Genomic DNA, 20,723 nt, shown 5'->3' on the forward strand with positions numbered 1-20,723 from the left:
AAACCTATCCTAGAGGTCACCTCAGATGCCTTGTCCGATGGCTGCCTCAGTAAGAGGCCTCTATTGGTCTAAGCTCCCGGGTTGAGGGACACTCTCATGTTGTCCTATGCTTATTGACTGGTCAGCTATTCTAAGCCTATATCGTTGTATGGAGTACCTTTCCTTGGTGAATGCACAGTTAGCGTGAAGGCACACGCCTCCTGTGTCACACGGATTGGATCCGAAGGTTGCAGGCATCAAGCGAAGGCAGATCAGTGACGCATAGTCCGTCAGCGTTGTATGACACGCCCCTCCACGTCTGGGAGGCTTGGAAAGCAACAAGGTACAATTATTGCTCCACTATCGCAGCCTGGTTCTGCGGAGAGGTACACCTGGGACAGACGTACAACAGCGGAATCCAACTTCTATCCTGTTAACATCTGTAAGTTATTGTGGACTCTCTATTTGGTGGTGAGACAACCCACTTACAATTGTTTATACTTGTGTGAACCGCATTAGAGTGGAACTATCTATGAGGTTTAACCCTCTCTCCGGTGGATTTCTTTATTGACTTGATACCATCCCATTGGAGCTGGGGACTCTTATATATAAGTGAACTCTCTCCCACATTGTGCTTTTTTGTTTATTGTATACTAGGTGTTACAGGCTACACCAGGGGGTGAGATTTCACTTGCAGGGTAACCAAGATGGTCAATTAGTGCAGCAGTATTATTCATTACTGCCCTCAGAGACTGAAACAGACCCTGGTCCTGATTTATCAAGGATATTTTCAACTGACAAATCATTCTTTACTCTTAGTGAATTGTTTGATGATATTGAGATACTTAAAGGTCAAGGAGATAAACTACAATGGGACATTTGGTCTATGAACAAGTTTATCGAGTTAAGGATTATACCTAGAGGCCTGAGGATTAACAAGTTCCCCACCTTTGACACTGATGACAAGGATTTAATGGAGGCCTGGAATGATATCTTATCAGATTGTTCGTTAAGACTGATGTCATTACTCTGTGACTTTAAGACCAGACTTCTCGCCTTAGTTAGAGAAGAGATTTGTCTGTTACAATTGGAGTTAAATTCTAGACAAAATGATGTAGATTATGGTAAATTTGATCTAGTATTAATGAATGTGATGACTGAAATTAAGAAACAGGTAATTGATATTAAGCATATACGTGATCAAAATGATTACAACACAAACACAGTATATATTATGGAACCGGAGTTGGCGTTCCCTAACCAGATGACAACAGAATAGGAATAGGGGAGGATAGAGGTCACAGATAAACGAGAGGAGGGGGCAGGGCAGTCCCAGGTCAGGTTCTCAGATACAGAAGCTGAGTCAGGGGATGATGGATCAAGCACCAGTGGAGATGAAGCGGCATCCACGACTGGAGTAAGGGGCATACTTAAAGGGACAGTCTACACCAATTTTTTTTCTATTTAAAAAGATAGATAATCCCTTATTACCCATTCCCTGTTTTTGCATAACCAACACAGTATCCTAATATACGTTTTAACCTCTGTGATTACCTTGTATCTAAGCCTTTGCAGACAGCCTCCTTATCTAAGTGACTTTGACAGACATGCAGTGTAGTCAATCAGTGAAGACTCCTAAATAACTTCACGGGAGTGAGCCAATGTTATCTATATGACACATGTGAACTAGCACAGTCTAACTGTGAAAAACTTTCAAAATGCTCTGAGCTAGGAGGCGGTTTTCAAATGTTTAGAAATCAGTTTGAGCCTAGCTAGGTTTAGCTTTTCAAAAATACCACCAAAGGGAACAAAACAAAATTTGATGATAAAAGTAAAATTGGAAAGTTGTTTAAAATTGCATGCCCTTATCTGAATCATGAAAGTTTAGTTTTGTCTTTACTGTCCCTTTAACCCCTTAGTGACCAGAGCACTTTTCCATTTCTGTCCGTTTGGGACCAAGGCTATTTTTACATTTTTGCGGGTGTTTGTGTTTAGCTGTAATTTTCCTCTTGCTCAATTACTGTACCCACACATATTATATATCGTTTTTCTCGCCATTAAATGGACTTTCCAAAGATACCATTATTTTCATCATATCTTATAATTTATTATAAAAAAAAATTATAAAATATGAGAAAAAAGTGGAAAAAACACACTTTTTCTAACTTTGACCCCCCAAAATCTGTTACACATCTACAACCACCAAAAAACACCCATGCTTAATATTTTCTAAATTTTGTCCTGAGTTTAGAAATACCCAATATTTACATGTTCTTTGCTTTTTTTACAAGTTTTAGGGCCATAAATACAAGTAGCACTTTGCTATTTCCAAACCATTTTATTCAAGATTAGCGCTAGTTACATTGGGACAGTGAGTATCTTTCAGGAATCCTGAATATCCCTTTGACATGTATATATTTTTTTTTTTAGAAGGACATCCAAAGTATTGAATCTAGGCCAATTTTGGTATATTTCATGCCACCCATTTCACCGCCAAATGCGATCAAATACAAAAAATCGTTCACTTTTTTCACAAACTTTCGGTTTCTCACTGAAATTATTTACAAACAGCTTGTGCAATTATGATAAATGGTTGTAAAATTTTCTCTGGGATCCCCTTTGTTCAAAAATAGCAGACATATATGGCTTTGGCATTGCTTTTTGGTAATTAGAAGGCCGCTAAATGCCGCTGCGCACCACACGTGTATTATGCCCAGCAGTGCAGGGGTTAATTAGGGAGCTTGTAGGGAGCTTGTAGGGTTAATTTTAGCTTTAGTCTGGTGTAGCAGACAACCCAAAGTATTGCTATAAGAAGAAAGGGTGGCACTAGCACTACACTATTATTGTTACAGGGTTGCTCAATTTAATTAGTTGATTGTATCAATATAAATTTATATGTATATTATACACCTATAATACACATGTATAATATACATGTATATATATGCGTGTGTGTATATATCTTAAGTTTGAGCAGGAGTGCTTGTGCACAGGAGCAACTTTGGAGTGAAGTCTAGAGCCCAAGAAGTGGGATCAAGACTGAAAAGAGTGCACTTTCTGGAGCACTTCCGTCCCTGATTATTATGAATAATAAACTCACTTTATGGACCAGAAACTTTGTATTCGAGTGAATTCCAATTAAAACATAACTTTTATTAAATGTTAATAAAATTAATGTGTGTGTGTGTGTACTTAAAAACACATATGAACTACGTCACAAATATATTATACAATAAGTGCACCAAAAATCCAAGGTATCTGCAATGGGTTCACAATTCCACGTCTCAATACATTAATTAATTACTACATAAGGTAATTAATACTTTAAGAGGAGCCTCATTTCCTTTTTATTGTAAGCAAAATTATTATGTAATCCAAGGTACCACTAGTATTCTAAGTCCTAATAAGACACCATATAGACGGATCATCTCCATTACATTGTCATTCAGTGTATAATACACAATCAGTAGATACATTTCTGTCCACCCCTAGTACAGGACACCATATGGGATATTAGATGTTAGGATATTAATTTACCCAATATTGTGTATAGCACCTATCACTATAATCCTACAACAGTCTAACTACACTAACTATAGACAATACTAATACTGTCTATAAAATCGCTATATTTACTTAATCACTTTGGTACTACTACTGTTGCACTAGATAAAATACCTAGAACTCCTCAATATTGAGGGTGCACCCGTTGTTTAAGGTACCCACAATATCTGTGCAATTAGGTTACGGAACTGACTACTAATCAATATTTGTGACGTAGTTCCTATGTGTTTTTAAAGTACACACACACACACATTAATTTTATTAACATTTAATAAAAGTTATGTTTTAATTGAATTCACTCGAATACAAAGTTTCTGGTCCATAAAGTGAGTTTATTATTCATAATAATCAGGGACGGAAGTGCTCCAGAAAGTGCTCTCTTTTCAGTCTTGATCCCACTTCTTGGCTCTAGACTTCACTCCAAACCCAAAGTATTGATCTAGGCCCATTTTGGTATATTACATGCCACCATTCTTCACCGGCCAAATGCGATCAATAAAAAAAAAAGTTCCCTTTTTCACAAACTTTTTGTTTCTCACTGAAATTATTTACAAACAGCTTGTGCAATTATGGCATAAATGGTTGTAAATTTTTCTCTGTGATCCCCTTTGTTCAGAAATAGCAGACACATATAGCTTTGGCGTTGCTTTTTGGTACTTAGGCCGCTAAATGTGCATCACACGTATTATGGCTAGCAGTGAAGGGGTTAATTAAGTAGCTTGTAGGGAGCTTGCAGGGTTAATTTTAGCTTTAGTGTAGAGCTTAGCCTCCCACCTGAAACATCAGACCCCCTGATCCCTCCCAAACAGCTCTCTTCCCTCCCCCACCCCACAATTGTCCCCGCCATCTTAAGTACTGGCAGAAACTCTGCCAGTACTAAAATAAAAGCTATATTTGGGCTTTTTTTTTTTTAAAGAAAAGGCATATTTACATATGCTGCTCTGTAGGACCCCCCCTTTAGCCCCCAACCTGACTGATCCCCCACCGAAACAGCTCTCTAACTCTCCCCCTGTCTTAATGGCCGCCATCTTGGGTACTGGCAGCTGTCTGCCAGTACCCAGTTTAAAATAAATTGCTTATATTTTTTAATTTTTCCCCTTTTCTGTAGTGTAGCTCCCTGCCCCACCAAAGACCAACCCCCCACCCCCCTCCAAGAAACATTCGATTTATATATTTTTTTAAATTAACATACCCTTTTCTCAAACTTTTCACACTTTGATTTTCTGTAGTGTAGCGTTCCCCACCCGCTCCCGCCCCGTGCACGCGCCCGAACCGCCGCCCCCCCGTGCACCGCTGCGGCGCGCCCGTGCGCGCCCCCATCGGCCCTGCCCCCCGATCCCGCCCCCCTCTACATTACCCGGCCCATCGATGGGCCGCCCACCCCGCCTCCCAAGTCGGCTCCCACCCACCAACGATACCGGCCATCGATGTCCGGTGCAGAGAGGGCCACGGAGTGGCTCTCTCTGCATCGGATGGCCATCTAGCGTTATTGCAGGATGCCTCCATATCGAGGCATCACTGCAATAACCGGAAAGCAGCTGGAAGCGAGCAGGATCGCTTCCAGCTGCTTTCCACACCGAGGACGTGCAGGGTACGTCCTCAGGCGTTAACTGCCTTTTTTTTTGAGGACGTACCCTGCACGTCCTCGGTCGTTAAGGGGTTAAGAATGCTCCAGCAGGCCAGTCTGATCTCCAAATACAGAGTGGAATTAACCAAGAGATTGTAGTTAGACCCAAAAACACATACTCTAATGTAACCTACAAAAACACTACCAGCAAATATTGTGCCACTAGTCTGCCTGAAACAATACACCATCCGGCCACCCCCCATGAGAACAGTGTAATTTGTACCCGTTCTGAGGACAGTGCAATTGGCACCCCGCTCTTAGGGTGATAATTCCCAACTTGAACAGGTTTTTTTCTTGCCCCAGAGCAAACCAGACAGGGGCTACAAATTGAGGGAGAACAGACAAACAAAGTACAAATAAACTGTGTGATTAACCTCTCTAGTCTTGACCTCTCTGATGCTCAATTGCGAGTGCTTGGACTTGGCCTGGGATTTGTCCCTTCAACTAACTTTAATTTATTTAAAACCATCATTGATGTGAACAGATTAATTCGGAATATCCCTTTAAAAGGCCACTTTTCAGGCGCGAGCAATGTGACATCAGAGCAGTCAGCCCCCCAAAGAATGGGTTAACAACAATTTTAACACTAATCTTTCCTTCCAGAAACATGTGACCTGATATCACTTAGTCATCTAATGAAAGAAGGCAATAGCATGAGTGATGTAGATAAAACTACACGTATTAGAAGCCTTAAGAGTCCTTCTAGGTTTTACCCCATACACAGCAGGGGAAGTTTCATTGAAGGTTTTTAAGGAAGAATTGAGAAAGACCGAAAAGCCTTAGCCATGTCTACTGGGAACACACCACAAAACTTGAGCAGGACTGAAAAAGTAGCTCTTGAACAACTTACTAACAACCCTGATATTGTTGTGCGCAATGCGGACAAGGGGGGTTCTGTAGTGGTCTTAAACAGAAGTCTTATACAGTCCTATCAAGTAATCCTACCAGAAGATTTCAAAGGGATTTGAAGCACCTTCTGGATGATGGAATGGAACAGGGCTTTTTAGATTCTGACACAGCTACTTACATCTATGTGGAGTGTCCAGTTACCCCTGTCTTCCATCATCTGCCGAAGGTGCACAAGTCCCTTCAGGACGTAATGGGTCGCCCCATAGTCAGTGGGATTGGGTCTCTTTTTGAGCACCTCTCCCAGTGGCTTGACATGATATTGCACCCATTTGTTGTAGCATTACCCAGCTTTCTAAGAGATACTAAACATCTGGTGAGTCTAGTGGACAATTTTGATTGGAAAAGTGGACTCCACAGCTGGGTGACTGTTGACGTTACAGCCTTATACTCGTCCATTCCCCATGACAAGGGAATGGACGCGATTTCATTTTTTCTCCAAGAATGGTCAGACTTTTCTGTGGATTTTCAAAGGTATGTCCTAAGAGTGGCCCTTTTTCTTTTGACACTTAATTTTTTTGAATTTGAGGGTACTTTCTATCTCCAGAGATGTGGGACAGTTATGGGGGCGAAGTTTGCCCCCTCCTATGCCAACCTATTTATGGGTTGGTGGGAGCTGTCCCACATCTTTGGAGATGGAAACCCATACAGGGCTCAGATTGCCTTTTTTTGTCGATTCATTGACGATGTGATCATGGTCTGGGGAGGAAATGAAACAGATGTGGCCTTGTTTACACAATATATTAACCAAAATGATGTCGGTCTGAAATTTACGTATGAGACACATAAAATCAAGATAAATTTTCTTGATATAACGCTCAGCGGAAGTAATGATGATAGAATCACCACCAGCCTCTATAGAAAACCTATATCTGGCAACTCCTTGCTACATGCTAGGAGTTGCCATCCTAAACATGTACCCTATGCGATCGCTAAGGGACAACTGATTAGGGCTAAACGTAACTGCACAGATGTAGTAGACTGCCAGACCCAGATGAAGAAAGTCAACAGACGCCTGCTACAAAGGGGGCTACCCACGAAAAACTGTTAGAAGGGCCTTTAATGAGGTTTCCAAACTGCATAGATCTGACCTGATGAAAGACAAACAGAAGGTTGGGGAGACACATAAAGGTGTCACTTTTGTGATTGATTTTAGTTCCCAATACGACGATGTATGCAGGATAGTAAAACATCATTTTAAGATGCTTGTTGCAGACGAAAGATTAAAAATATTTTGTCACCCACGGTCCTCAAAAAGCCACTGCCACAGGTTAGTTCTTGGCTCACTCATAAGGGGTCATACAGGTGTGGCAGCTCCAGATATGGAGCATGCGAGTACCTGATAGTATCTGATACCTTCAGATCCTCATAAATGGGAAAGACATACAAAATCATTTTTTGTCTCAATTGTACCTCCACATATGTTATATATTGTATAACATGCACAGTATGTGGAAAACAATATGTCGGACTTACGACGAGGGATGTCAGATCCAGGGTGAGAGAACATCTCTCTACCATACGGGTGGGGAAGGCATCTACCCCTCTGGTAAATCATTTCTCACTGGTCCATACAAAAGAACTATCATGTTTCTCTTGGCAACCTATTGATATGGTCCCTTATCCCAAAAGAGGAGGTGACAGAGATACTATTCTGGGGAAGCGGGAGATGCTGTGGATATTCAAGTTGGAGACCAAAATCCCTTATGGACTTAACTCCTAGTTTGATCTTATTAATTACTGGGAGTGATAATTTGATATTTGATTTTTCATCTATAATAACTTTATTATTCTCCAATATCCCCACCAGTGGGTCTCCGCAGCATCTCCTGCATCCCTTATTACTACTGTTACAAACTGTTGTTTGTAACTGGCCCTTTAAATGGAAAATTGCCCTGCTTCCCTGGATTTTGGAGAAGCCTATTTGCCAGCCTCCTTCCACATGACTATGGCCCCTGGAAGATTGTGCCCCTGAGGACATATTGACTTTTGTTGGGTGTGTGTGGCCCTTTAAGAACCGTCTGGGGACATATTGTGACTTTGGTGAACAATGCCCCCTTTAAGACTATGTCCCCAGACCTGTGAAATGACTTGTCCCTGGCTTTCTCCCACTTGGTTCAGTTTCATTGTGTGCCATTAAGAGTTAATTTTGTTCAATTCTAAATACAAGTTTGCTGGGATCAGCTCTAATTAGGTTTAGTGACTTTCCCATTGTCTAATCAGACTAGTATTGATAAGGTGGACTGCATTGTTTTCTTGTGTGTAATGTTATCTGCTGTTGTGGCCTGTCAAAGGGAGTGTCTCTATCTAATATCAAATGTGTGATGGGGGATTTTATGCCTCCCCCTGAGAGTGTCCTGTTTGCATGTAACCTCAATAAAAAGGAGGCTGTGTGCTCCAGCACATCAGACCTATTTCTGACCCTCTAACTTGCAGCTTTGACTCATGTTTGTAGGGGACAGCTTCAGCTATAATCACTACAGGGATTGCTATAGAAGGAAGAGGTTCACCTATTGGAGCCTGGTCGTAGGTCCAGGGCGCAGAGCAGACGGCGAGATACCAGCCCAGCAGCGGTGGTTCATAGAGTCTGCATTACTGATGGTGGCTACGCAGTATTTATAGTGTCCACGGTGCTGCTGCTCCTTTGGTGAGCGCTAGGAGCATCCTTTTCTACGGTCCAACTTCCAGCCAGCCTGGAGGCAACCGTAACAACTACTATTACTATAACTACTATTTTTACTATTTTTATTTATGAGTTGAGTTGTATGTCCCTTATGGTACTATAGGGGTTTATGCTTATCTTACTGAGGCAGCAATCAGACAAGGCATCTAAAGTGACCTCTAGGATAGGTTTATAATTAGTAAGTCATTAAATATCTCAATTTCTTTGATAGTATAAACACTACATATGTACTTGCTGTTTGCACTTTATGTATTTGTGTTTTTGTTGGTGTGCTCTATTCATATTGTGTTGATTGTAGACGAAACCTAAAGTTAAACACACATATACTTCTGTGTACAGCTACTATAGCTTATACATATACTCTGTGTGCTACAAACACTTATGTGGTGAATAATATAGGTATTACATCTCATATTCTACATTTTAAATATGACACTTTTATGCCATAAACTCCTTGTTATCCATTAACAAGTTCCCCTTCCTTATGGTATCAGCATCAACTTTATTATATCATTTTATTTATGTATATATGAGACCATATACAGCGGACCTTAACCATTTGTATTATTATATTGTTAATTCCAGCATTTAAGCTTTCCTACAAATCATTTACTGGGAGTGTTTTGTACTGATTAGTATATAAAATGTCTGTTTCTGGCACACGCAATGTTAACACACCTGGGGGAGTTGTTTTTAACCTTTGAACCAATGATGTCATTTGAGTGTATATAAGCTACACCTGGAATGGGCTTTCCTATGCTATGATTACGGCTTAACAGCCGAAACGCGTAAGCTTGCCTATCCCTAGGTGCTTGTGTGCGACTTTTTCACTTTTTTGGACCATCTGTTTGAAACTATTTGTGAATAAAGGACTTGTTTTTACTCTATTTTGCCAACCGCTCTCATATGTTCTTTTCATGGTGAACTGAGGAGAGATAGAACATACAATTTTAAACTACTTTCCAATTTGCTTCCATACCCCACAACTGTCCCAATTTTTGCGGGAAAGTCCCAATTTTAGGGGTCTGTCCTGCTGTCCCGGGTTGCTAGCCATCTGTCCCGCATTGCCCCATGTATTTAAAAAAAATAATAATATATATATATATTTTTTTTATTCTATTGGGCCCATACTCAAAAGCAGCTGCATTTTCTCTCCCAGGGTTAGATACCTGTTAGATTCCAAGTGGAAAAGGAATGGTGTGTGGGTTAAGCAGGAGTAAGAAGGCTGTATACCCTCTGACCTCAGGTAATGGTGACCACTCTAACCTACCTCTGGTAGTGATGACGTCTAACCCCTGGTGATAATACTAGCATGCCTTCAGTTTTAAAAAATGAGCAGTGCTAACACCAGGGTAACAAACATTGACAGCCTCAGAGTGTCAGCTAATATGCTTGCCAACCCCAGGACCTCATACAATGAATTACAGATACCCATATATGATGTAGTATGTGTATATCTGTATTTATAAGTGTGTGTGTGTGTATCTGCATGTATAAGTGTATGCTATGTAGTGTGTGTGTGTATCTGCATGTATAAGTGTGTGTGTATCTGCATGTATAAGTGTATGCTATATAGTGTGTGTATCTGCATGTGTAAGTGTATGCTATGTAGTGTCTGTGTATCTGCATGTATAAGTGTATGCTATGTAGTGTTTGTGTATCTACATGTATAAGCGTATGCTATGTAGTGTGTGTGTGTGTGTGTGTATCTGTATGTATAAGTGTATGCTATGTAGTGTGCTATGTAGTGTGTGTGTGTGTGTGTGTATCTGTATGTATAAGTGTATGCTATGTAGTTTTTGTGTATCTGCATGTATAAATGTAAGCTAGTAGTGTCTGTGTATCTACATGTATAAGTGTATGCTATGTTGTGTGTGTGTGTGTATCTGCATGTATAAGTGTATGCTATGTAGTGTGTGTGTATCTGCATGTATAAATGTAAGCTATGTAGTGTGTGTGTATCTGTATGTATAAGTGTGTGTGTTTATCTGCATGTATAAGTGTATGCTATGTAGTATGTGTGTATCTACATGTATAAGTGTATACTATGTAGTGTCTGTGTATCTACATGTATAAGTGTATGCTATGTAGAGTGTGTGTGTTTCTGCATGTGTAAGTGTATGCTATGTAATGTGTATCTGTATGTATAAGTGTATGATATGTAGTGTATGTGTATCTGCATGTGTAAGTGTATGCTATGTAGTGTGTATCTGCATGTGTAAGTGTATGCTATGTAGTGTGTGTGTGTGTATCTGCATGTATAAGTGTATGCTATGTAGTGTGTGTATGTGTGTATCTGCATGTATAAGTGTATGCTATGTAGTGTGTGTATCTGTATGTATAAGTGTGTGTGTATCTGCATGTATAAGTGTATGCTATGTAGTGTGTGTGTGTGTGTGTATCTGCATGTATAAGTGTATGCTATGTAGTGTGTGTATGTGTGTATCTGCATGTGTAAGTGTATGCTATGTAGTGTGTATCTGCATGTGTAAGTGTATGCTATGTAGTGTGTGTGTGTGTGTGTGTATCTGCATGTATAAGTGTATGCTATGTAGTGTGTGTATGTGTGTATCTGCATGTGTAAGTGTATGCTATGTAGTGTGTGTATCTGTATGTATAAGTGTGTGTGTGTATCTGCATGTATAAGTGTATGCTATGTAGTGTGTGTGTGTGTGTGTGTATCTGCATGTATAAGTGTATGCTATGTAGTGTGTGTGTATCTGCATGTGTAAGTGTATGCTATGTAGTGTGTGTGTATCTGCATGTGTAAGTGTATGCTATGTAGTGTGTGTGTGTGTGTATCTGCATGTATAAGTTTATGCTATGTAGTGTGTGTATGTGTGTATCTGCATGTATAAGTGTATGCTATGTAGTGTGTGTATCTGTATGTATAAGTGTGTGTGTATCTGCATGTATAAGTGTATGCTATGTAGTGTGTGTGTATCTACATGTGTAAATGTATGCTATGTAGTGTGTGTGTGTGTATATCTGCATGTATAAGTATATGTAGTGTGTTACTGTGCATTTTTGATGACTATAAAGGCCAGAATCTAGAATATTAATGGGGAATGCAGAGAGCCGTTTTAAAGAATCTATTAATAAATGTCCAATTAAGATAAAAATATTTAGCACTGTCTCTGCAAAGACTAATTAAATTCAGAGCTATACCAGTGATTTGAGCTTGTGTTTGATATGCTGCCTAAGACTATGACTTTATTTTGAATTTTATTTATATTACTTTGGTCTTATGATTTTTTTTAAGCCCCATCCCTTCTCACCACATTTTTTATTTTTTGCCGCAGGGGGGGGGGGGGGGGTTGTCCCTCTTTTGAATTTTGAAATGTTGGGAGGTATGTACTTCTATTGTGCAATTTACTTAGTTTTCTTGGTATCCTTTGTTGAAAAGAATACATAGGTAGGCTCAGAAGCTGGGTGCTATCTGCTGATTGGTGGCTACACAGAAATGCCTCTTATGATTGGCTTATCGATGTGTTCAGCTAGCTCCCACTTGTGTATTGATGCTCCTTCAGCAAAGGATATTAAGGCAATGAAGCAAAATTAATACTAGAAGTAATTGGGGAAATGTATTCTCTGATTCATGAAAGAAACATTTTGGGTTTCATGTTCCTTTAAGGCCTAATAAATCTTCTAGGCTTCCTTAACCACTTAAGGACCACAGCACTTTTCCATTTTCTGACCGTTTGGGGACCAGGGCTATTTTTACATTTTTGCGGTGTTTGTTTTTAGCTGTAATTTTCCTCTTACTCATTTACTGTACCCACACATATTATATACGTACCGTGTTTCTCGCCATTAAATTGACTTTCTAAAGATACCATTATTTTCATCATATCTTATAATTTACTATTAAAAGAATTATAAAATATGATGAAAAAATTGAAAAAAACACACCTTTTCTAAATTTGAGCCCCAAAATCTGTTATACATCTACAACCACCAAAAAACAACCAAAATAAGTAGTTTCTAAATGTTGTCCTGAGTTTAGAAATACCCAATGTTTACATGTTCTTTGCTTTTTTTGCAAGATATAGGGCAATAAGTACAAGTAGCACTTTGCTATTTCCAAACCATTTTTTTTCTAAATTAGCGACAGTTACGTTGTAAGTAACACTGATATCTGTCAGGAATCCCTGAATATCCCTTGACATTAGGGTTGCAACCTTTAGTTCAGGCCAAACCCGAACACACTTGCACCGTGCACAGGAAATCAGAAAAATATTTCTATGTTTAATAGCACAACCACAAACTTGTGCATAGATATTCACACACTTTCTATCTCATACACACACTCTCTTGCACATGCTCACACTCTAACACACTAACAAACACACTCACACCCAAATAAACCAACGCTCTCGCACACACATTCACTCTCACTCACAGAAAGATACTAACAAAACACAAAGACCCTTACACACAGTCATACTCTCACAAAGACACACACAAGAGATAAATAACTGAGGGCATGTGCAGTATGTTGCAAATGCACAATGTCACAGAGTGGCCCTCTCTGCATCGACAACTCTGCAAATCTTTTTTTGCAGTGCCCCACTCATGGGGCATGCAGAAATAGCGCAATCTCGCTATTTTAAGTGAGAGCCCAGGACTGCAGCGACGTACAGGGTACGTTATGGAGTCTGTGACATTGAGTGTTTATGCTGGTTACTATGAGTACCAGATTGCAGATTGAGTGTCACGACACACTATTGTATATAGAGTTGCAAGTATAACATTTTGGGGAATGTGGACATTACTATGATGTTATTTCAAGATTTGTTTAGTTTCCTTGTTCATTTTTGTTTTTATTGTTTAGATGTACAGTTTATTGAGGCCGGCTGTTGGGTTGCTACCCAATGACGTCACCATTTGGGGAGTGACAGATTAGAGTCACGGCTTTGCGGTCATTTGCACAGGGGTCTTAAGGCACAGTGGGGTGAGTACATGTTTATTACTTGTTTTAAGGTGTCTGACGAAAGGGGTAAAACCCGAAACGTTACATTAAATAGTGACAATTCTATAAAGTCCAGGGGCGCGATCCGATAAAGATCGTAATTTGCGGCACAAGCGAGGGAACCCCCGCCGCCCGTAGTTTCAGCTCGCAACTCGAGCTATCCCATATATGGCACCGTCAGATGCTAAAGTGCCGTAAGTCGGATAAACCAGCGATGTCCAGAAATCTGCGTAAGTACACATTTCTGGAGTCGCCAGTGACTTACGGCACTTTAGAAACTGCCGGCGCCTACAAAACCTGATTAAGTTATGAAATCACCCGTACTGTCTAACACGCCTCCCAAACATAGCCCGACATGTCTAACCCTCTATCCCCCCTCACTCTCCTAATAATAAATGCATTAACCCCTAAACCGCAGCTCCCAGACCCCGCCGCCACCTAATAAAGTTATTAACCCCTAAACCGCCGCTCCCCGACCCCGACGCCACCTACATTAACTACCCCCTAATGTGAGCCCCTATACCGCCACCAGCTACATTACCTACCCCCTAATGTGAGCCCCTATACCGCCGCCACCTACATTAACTACCCCCTAATGTGAGCCCCTATACCGCCGCCAGCTATATTAAAATTATTAACCCCTAATCTAATCCCCCTACACCGCCACCACCTATATTAAATTAATTAACCCCTAAAATACTAAACTATCCCTATCACTAAACCTAAGTCTAACCCTACAAATAGCCCTGAAAAGGGCTTTTTGCGTGACATTACCCCAAAGTAAACAGCTCTATTGCCAGCCCTTAAAATGGCTTTTTGTGGGGCATGCCCCAAAGAAATCAGCTCTTTTACCAGCCCTTAAAAGGGCTTTTGGCGGGGCATTGTCACAAAGAAATCAGCTCTTTTGCCTATAATCTAAATCCCCCTACACCGCCGCCACCTATAATAAATGTATTACCCCCTAATCTAATCCCCCTACACCGCCGCCATCTATATTAAATATATTACCCCCTAATCTAATCCCCCTACACCGCCGCCACCTATATTAAAATTATTAACCCCTAATCTAATCCCCCTACCCCGCCGCCAGCTATATTAAATAATTAACCCCTAATCTAATCCCCCTACACCGCTGCCACCTATATTAAATTAATTAACCCCTAATCTAATCCCCCTACACTGCCACCACCTATATTAAATTAATTAACCCCTAAAATACTAAACTATCCCTACCACTAAACCTAAGTCTAACCCTACAAATAGCCCTGAAAAGGGCTTTTTGTGTGGCATTACCCCAAAGTAAACAGCTCTATTGCCAGCCCTTAAAAGGGCTTTTTGCGGGGCATGCCCCAAAGAAATCAGCTCTTTTACCAGCCATTAAAAGGGCTTTTGGCGGGGCATTGTCACAAAGAAATCAGCTCTTTTGCCTATAATCTAAATCCCCCTACACCGCCGCCACCTATAATAAATGTATTACCCCCTAATCTAGTAATCCCCCTACACCGCCGCCAGCTATATTAACTATATTAGGCCCTTACCCTAGAGCTAGTCGTAGCTCTTTATCATGTGAAAAGGAACTGCTCTGTTGTGATACTGCAATCCATTGTAAACAGATTTATGCTATGTTGCCCTTTTCTTTCCTTTGAGGATCACCTTTGAGGATTTTTCAAGCAATAAAGACTTTTTTACAATACACCCACAACTGTTGACATTTGGATATTTGTATGGTCGGTATCAAAAAAGTGTTAACATCACTTGATTAATAAACACACTTTTTTATCTGTATTTTATATATATTTTTGTGTAAAATTTACATTGTGACACTTTTTTATTTGTAGTTTCACAATACCTGTAAAAAAAACTTTGTGGAAAGTCTTTCTTAAAATTCAGGTGAGTAGGGGTGTCTAGACTAGCTCCTAAAATGGCCACTTTCTAGTGAGCTCGGCTCTTAAAATTCTCAATCTACTAGGAAATGTAAATTATACTAACTCAACCAGCGCAGATTCACATCTCAAAAAGTAGAGAATGCTTTCCTGATCGAGATGATACTTATATTGTATCCTAAAATAGCTCCTAAATTGGACAGTTGGGTCTTATAGACCGGTTCCTAAGAAATCACCGCTCAGCATTTTCCCAGAGTAACCGGGTACATAGAGATTACACTATCATCTGGACACAATGAACATCCCTATGGAGTATTTTAATGCAGAATCGAAAGCCCTTTTAAAATCACTGGAAAGATGGATGCTAAAACAATTTCAAAGCTTGACACATGCTATACGGTTGGACGCTGAACACGAGGAAAAACCCACAACAACCATGGCGGGGCCAGAGAAGTTGGATGAAAGGTGCACACAGCCCTACAGCCTCATAACCCGATCAGCTATTGATAACCGCACCTTTATTCATAAGCCACAATAGCTCCGAAATACATACTCCCTGGTCCATCATATTCCGGAGGAACCAACCGGTCTGCAAGAGAGAGTAAAGCATGAACCGCTGACTATTCAAGAGGAACCTGTAAGATGAGCCGGGGAGCAGCAGTCCATGAATTACAACCATAAAAGTGGTGAACGGAATGTCTTTGTCACTTACAGCTCTCTGCTTTAAATGGCGGTTCCACGGCTGGAAAGCAACATAGGTCTCACCTTACCAGCCTCTCTGAATCCTCTATGACCCGATCTGAAACTACCCATCCCATATGGCGTCCGAGACTCTCGCAAGTATGGTCACCCGGAGCTGGGCTCTTCCCAGATGATCGAATTGATCTCACACGATCCGGCAGGCCTTCTACATTACCAACTTCTACCCTGCATACGACGGACAATCTTGAAAAGAGGTGTGGGTTAGTGAACACAGACGCAGCTGGAGAGATGTTGCTAGCACGAGAATCTGTTAGCAGGAGATTTATTTACCTCTGTTCAGCTCGTCTCCCAGATTTTCTGACCAAAGATACCGCTACCCTAACACTTTACGACCCTGATTTCAGAGGGCCAGCCTGAATAACATCAACCAGGGACTGAGATGGTATCGTGATAGGTTTCCTCACTATACTACCGGGTAACAGCTATTTGGGGATTTGGACAATTTTGTTGCGGTGTTCTTCACGGGTTTACAGTTATGTTTAGATTATGTTATAGTGGTAAGGGGCACAAATCAGAAGTATGCGTGATAAGTACTTGATATCTGTCTTGATGTTTCATGTATATACCTGAAGTCAGGCATGTTTTCCTCTGACGGTATGACAGGATAGATTTCAGTGAGTCCACCTTTCAAACTCTACAGATCACCACATTAACTTTTAATATACCTGACATTTACTGCATGGTTTGGTGGGCAAATATATCAGAGTAGCTTCTTGGGGTCACTAGCCATTTAGGTACCAATCATTACCCTACATAAGAGGGATGATCGACTAATATATAGATACTAATATGACATCCACTGATAAGAGTTTAATTACTTTTACTGTATAGTTTGCATACACTTAGGCAACACTAGGGATAGCTCCTCTTTATACTTCTTACTACAATCCTTACTATGCCCTGTGACCCATGATATCTGATACTGTATATTACATAGTTTACTTGATACATTAGTAGATACTGATTTCTCACTATCTCTTATCCGAACCTATGCTTAAGTCAGATCAGATCTACATTTTATCTTGGGCTGAGAAGTACATAAGTTGGCATTTATCTTTATTATTACAAGTACATCTCACTGGAGCACTATCTTTCCCTTCAAAGCCAAGATCTCTTTTTGATCAGTATAATGGATAGGGATGTGTATATAGCACTAATACTATCCCCTGCTGTCAAGATTTTTGACCCTAGTTTTACAAATAGCTAGTATCAACCCCAAAATGGTTACGTGCAACTAAGAGCTGTATTTCGGAGGACAATATCATGAGGATACCATGTGGATGTTTCACTACCCTTCAGGGGTTGGCAAAATCTCCTAGCTCCCTCCACTACTGCGACACTCCCCTTTTCTCAGTTAAATAGTCTCACCTCCCACACTCATAAGTAACAAAGTAACACGTTCTAAATACATAGTTAGGGAGAAATTTCTATAGACACGCGCTAACTTGTCAGGCTCTTATGTAAAGAGGAATATGTATATAGAGGCGCTGGTCTTGAATCCTTCTGTGTGTTGTAGTGCACACTGAAGAAAGAAAACTTGGCTTGTGATTCGCAGGAGTTAACAACAAAATAATGTGCAGTATACTTACTCCGAAAATTTCAGAGTTCAGCTTCTTCATAAGGATCTATATCCTGATTTTCCCATATATTTAATATCTGCAGACAATGGAAATTACACTGCAGGTGATTGTATCTCTTAAAATGATATAAAGTGCGCTATACTCACTCCGAATAATTCGGAATCCGGCTTCCTCAAAAGTGGTTGGTAACTTTGAAATACTTTTCAGGAAGCCGGATTCCGAATTATTCGGAGTGAGTATACTGCACTTTATATCATTTTAAGAGATACAATCACCTGCAGTGTAATTTCCATTGTCTGCAGATATTAAAGCACAATATGGGAAAATCAGGATATAGATCCTTATGAAGAAGCTGAACTCTGAAATTTTCGGAGTAAGTACACTGCACATTATTTTGTTGTTAACTCCTGCGAATCACAAGCCAAGTTTTCTTTCTTCAGTGTGCACTACAACACACAGAAGGATTCAAGACCAGCGCCTCTATATATTTGATCCATATTCTACTCACAGTCCTGTTGGGAGAGACTGTTAGAAGGCTGCGGTCACCTAAGAGGGGAGTATTGTGCTCTATTCTAGTCATTCTGTACATTTTGTTGTCAACATCTAACATATCTGTATAGTATTTGAATTTATCTTATGTAAAGAGGGCGTATGTACCCATCATAACAGGCCTACTTATATACCACCTCTTAATGCAGAGCCAACCGCCTTAAAATAATACATATTCATAGGATCTACTTCCTAGCAGACCTCAGATTCATCACGTATTGCCCTATTGCGAGGCTCCTGCCTCTAAATCCGACAATTATGACATAACCACCCCATTACATAAGAGAGCCACATAAGTCCATCTTACCCCCTAGGAACTAGTATTTACATTATATGGCAAGGGCCCCAGATGCCCACTTTGTAATCTCTATTTTTTATATATACATGGCCGTTACTGGGACATATACCAGCTTCCTATATAAGGGGCCTCCGTTTAAAAAGGTATAATTAAGCAATCTTAGCCTCAATCTTCCTCATCTCCCACATATATAGGATATTTTGGTCTTCCACCTCCACGCTCAACATATTTATAGCTCCCCCTATTCATACCTGATCTTTGTCATCAATGAAATCGGGTTTGGATAAGTCACTAGTTTGTAGAGGTGGTTCAGAGATGACCCTCTCTCCTATGAATATAGTCCCTACTTAAACATCTTTTGTTATTCTTATATTATTCTTGACAGATCCCTTTCATGTTGGTAGTCACTATCTTCTTATTAATAGACAATATGTTTGTAGCTATTTGTCAACTTTACATACCCAAAAGTGACACCATATCACACCAGTTCACCTCCATAAGTTTATGCTAATTATCATGGGCCCAAGGGTAATCTAGAGCCCACACAGGAGGTATGCTAACTAAAAATGTGGTCTCATCTGTATATACTCAGCCTGAATGGTGGACACTGGTATCACTTTCTCTTTGTATATGTTAACCGCTTTTATTATCATTTTCATTGTACTCCTACTTATAAAGCAATCATCCTGCACCCACAACTAAAGTATAATGATGGCCCTTGCACACACTTATCTCCCCTTCCCTATTAGATATTACTGTGCCCATTTGATAATGACATTTCTAACTATGATTCTATTTGTCATTAACTCCCCTGGACACGCCCCCCCTCTTCCTCCCCCTTCCAATTCTAAAGCAGCTCTTGCCTTCTGACTTTCCCCTTAAACTCTACCCAATGGTCTAAGAGTGACCTCCTTGTAACCACCAATCGCCAATAAATTACCCATTTCACTGGCCCAAGAGTGGCCCATGATATAGTTACATCATTCCTATAATTATTAAGAAAAATGAGGATTTTTTGTTCTCTTTTTCCCTTTATTGTAGTTATCTCATTGTCTGCTATTATCTGATATGTTGTAATTTATATACTTGACTTGCAGACTCCGATTATTGTATAGTTGTCCATGGAACAAAGCATTATTTGAATATATCAATACCTTGTGTTCTCACTCTGTTTCTCAATTTATAAAAACCTCAATAAAAAAATGTATTCCTAAAAAAAAATTCAGGTGAGTAAAAAAACGTTTTTGTCCGGTCATCAACACATAACATAATGTCAAATAATTTCACATAACACAGACTTTGTTTATAAGAAATAAATGTGAAAAGGACATTTAAAGGGACAGTCTACTCCAAAAATGTTATTGTTTAAAAAGAATCCCTTTATTAGCCATTCCCCAGTATTGCATAACAGCACAGTTATATTAATATACTTTTAACCTCTGTGATTACCTTGTATCTAATCATCTTCTGACAGCCACCTGATCACATGACTTTTAATTTATTATCTTTTGACTTGCATTTTAGCCAATTAGTGTTGTGTCATGCACAACTTCACGGGAGAGAGCACCGTGTTATCTACATGGCACAAATGAAATAGCAGTCTCTTGTGAAAAGCAAATTAAAAAAGCATGTGATAAGAAGCTGTCTATATTGGCTTAGAAACAGACAGAAATTTAAAGATTTAAATGTTGTAAAGTATATTGATATAACAATGTTGGTTGTGCAAAGCTGGGGACTGGCTACTAAAGGCGTTATCTTCTTAAGCAATAACAATTTTGGTGTAGACTGTCCCTTTAAGGATGCATTTGAATAGATGCATTTTTGTAAACCACTTGTATGAGCAGAAATGCTTCTTGTAAAATCTATCACTATTTATGAAGAACATATGAGCAGGTGAACCCAACATGAAACAGCAGAATG

Source organism: Bombina bombina, chromosome 5 (genome assembly GCF_027579735.1).
Source record: "Bombina bombina isolate aBomBom1 chromosome 5, aBomBom1.pri, whole genome shotgun sequence".
In the NCBI taxonomy this organism is placed as follows: Eukaryota; Metazoa; Chordata; class Amphibia; order Anura; family Bombinatoridae; genus Bombina; species Bombina bombina.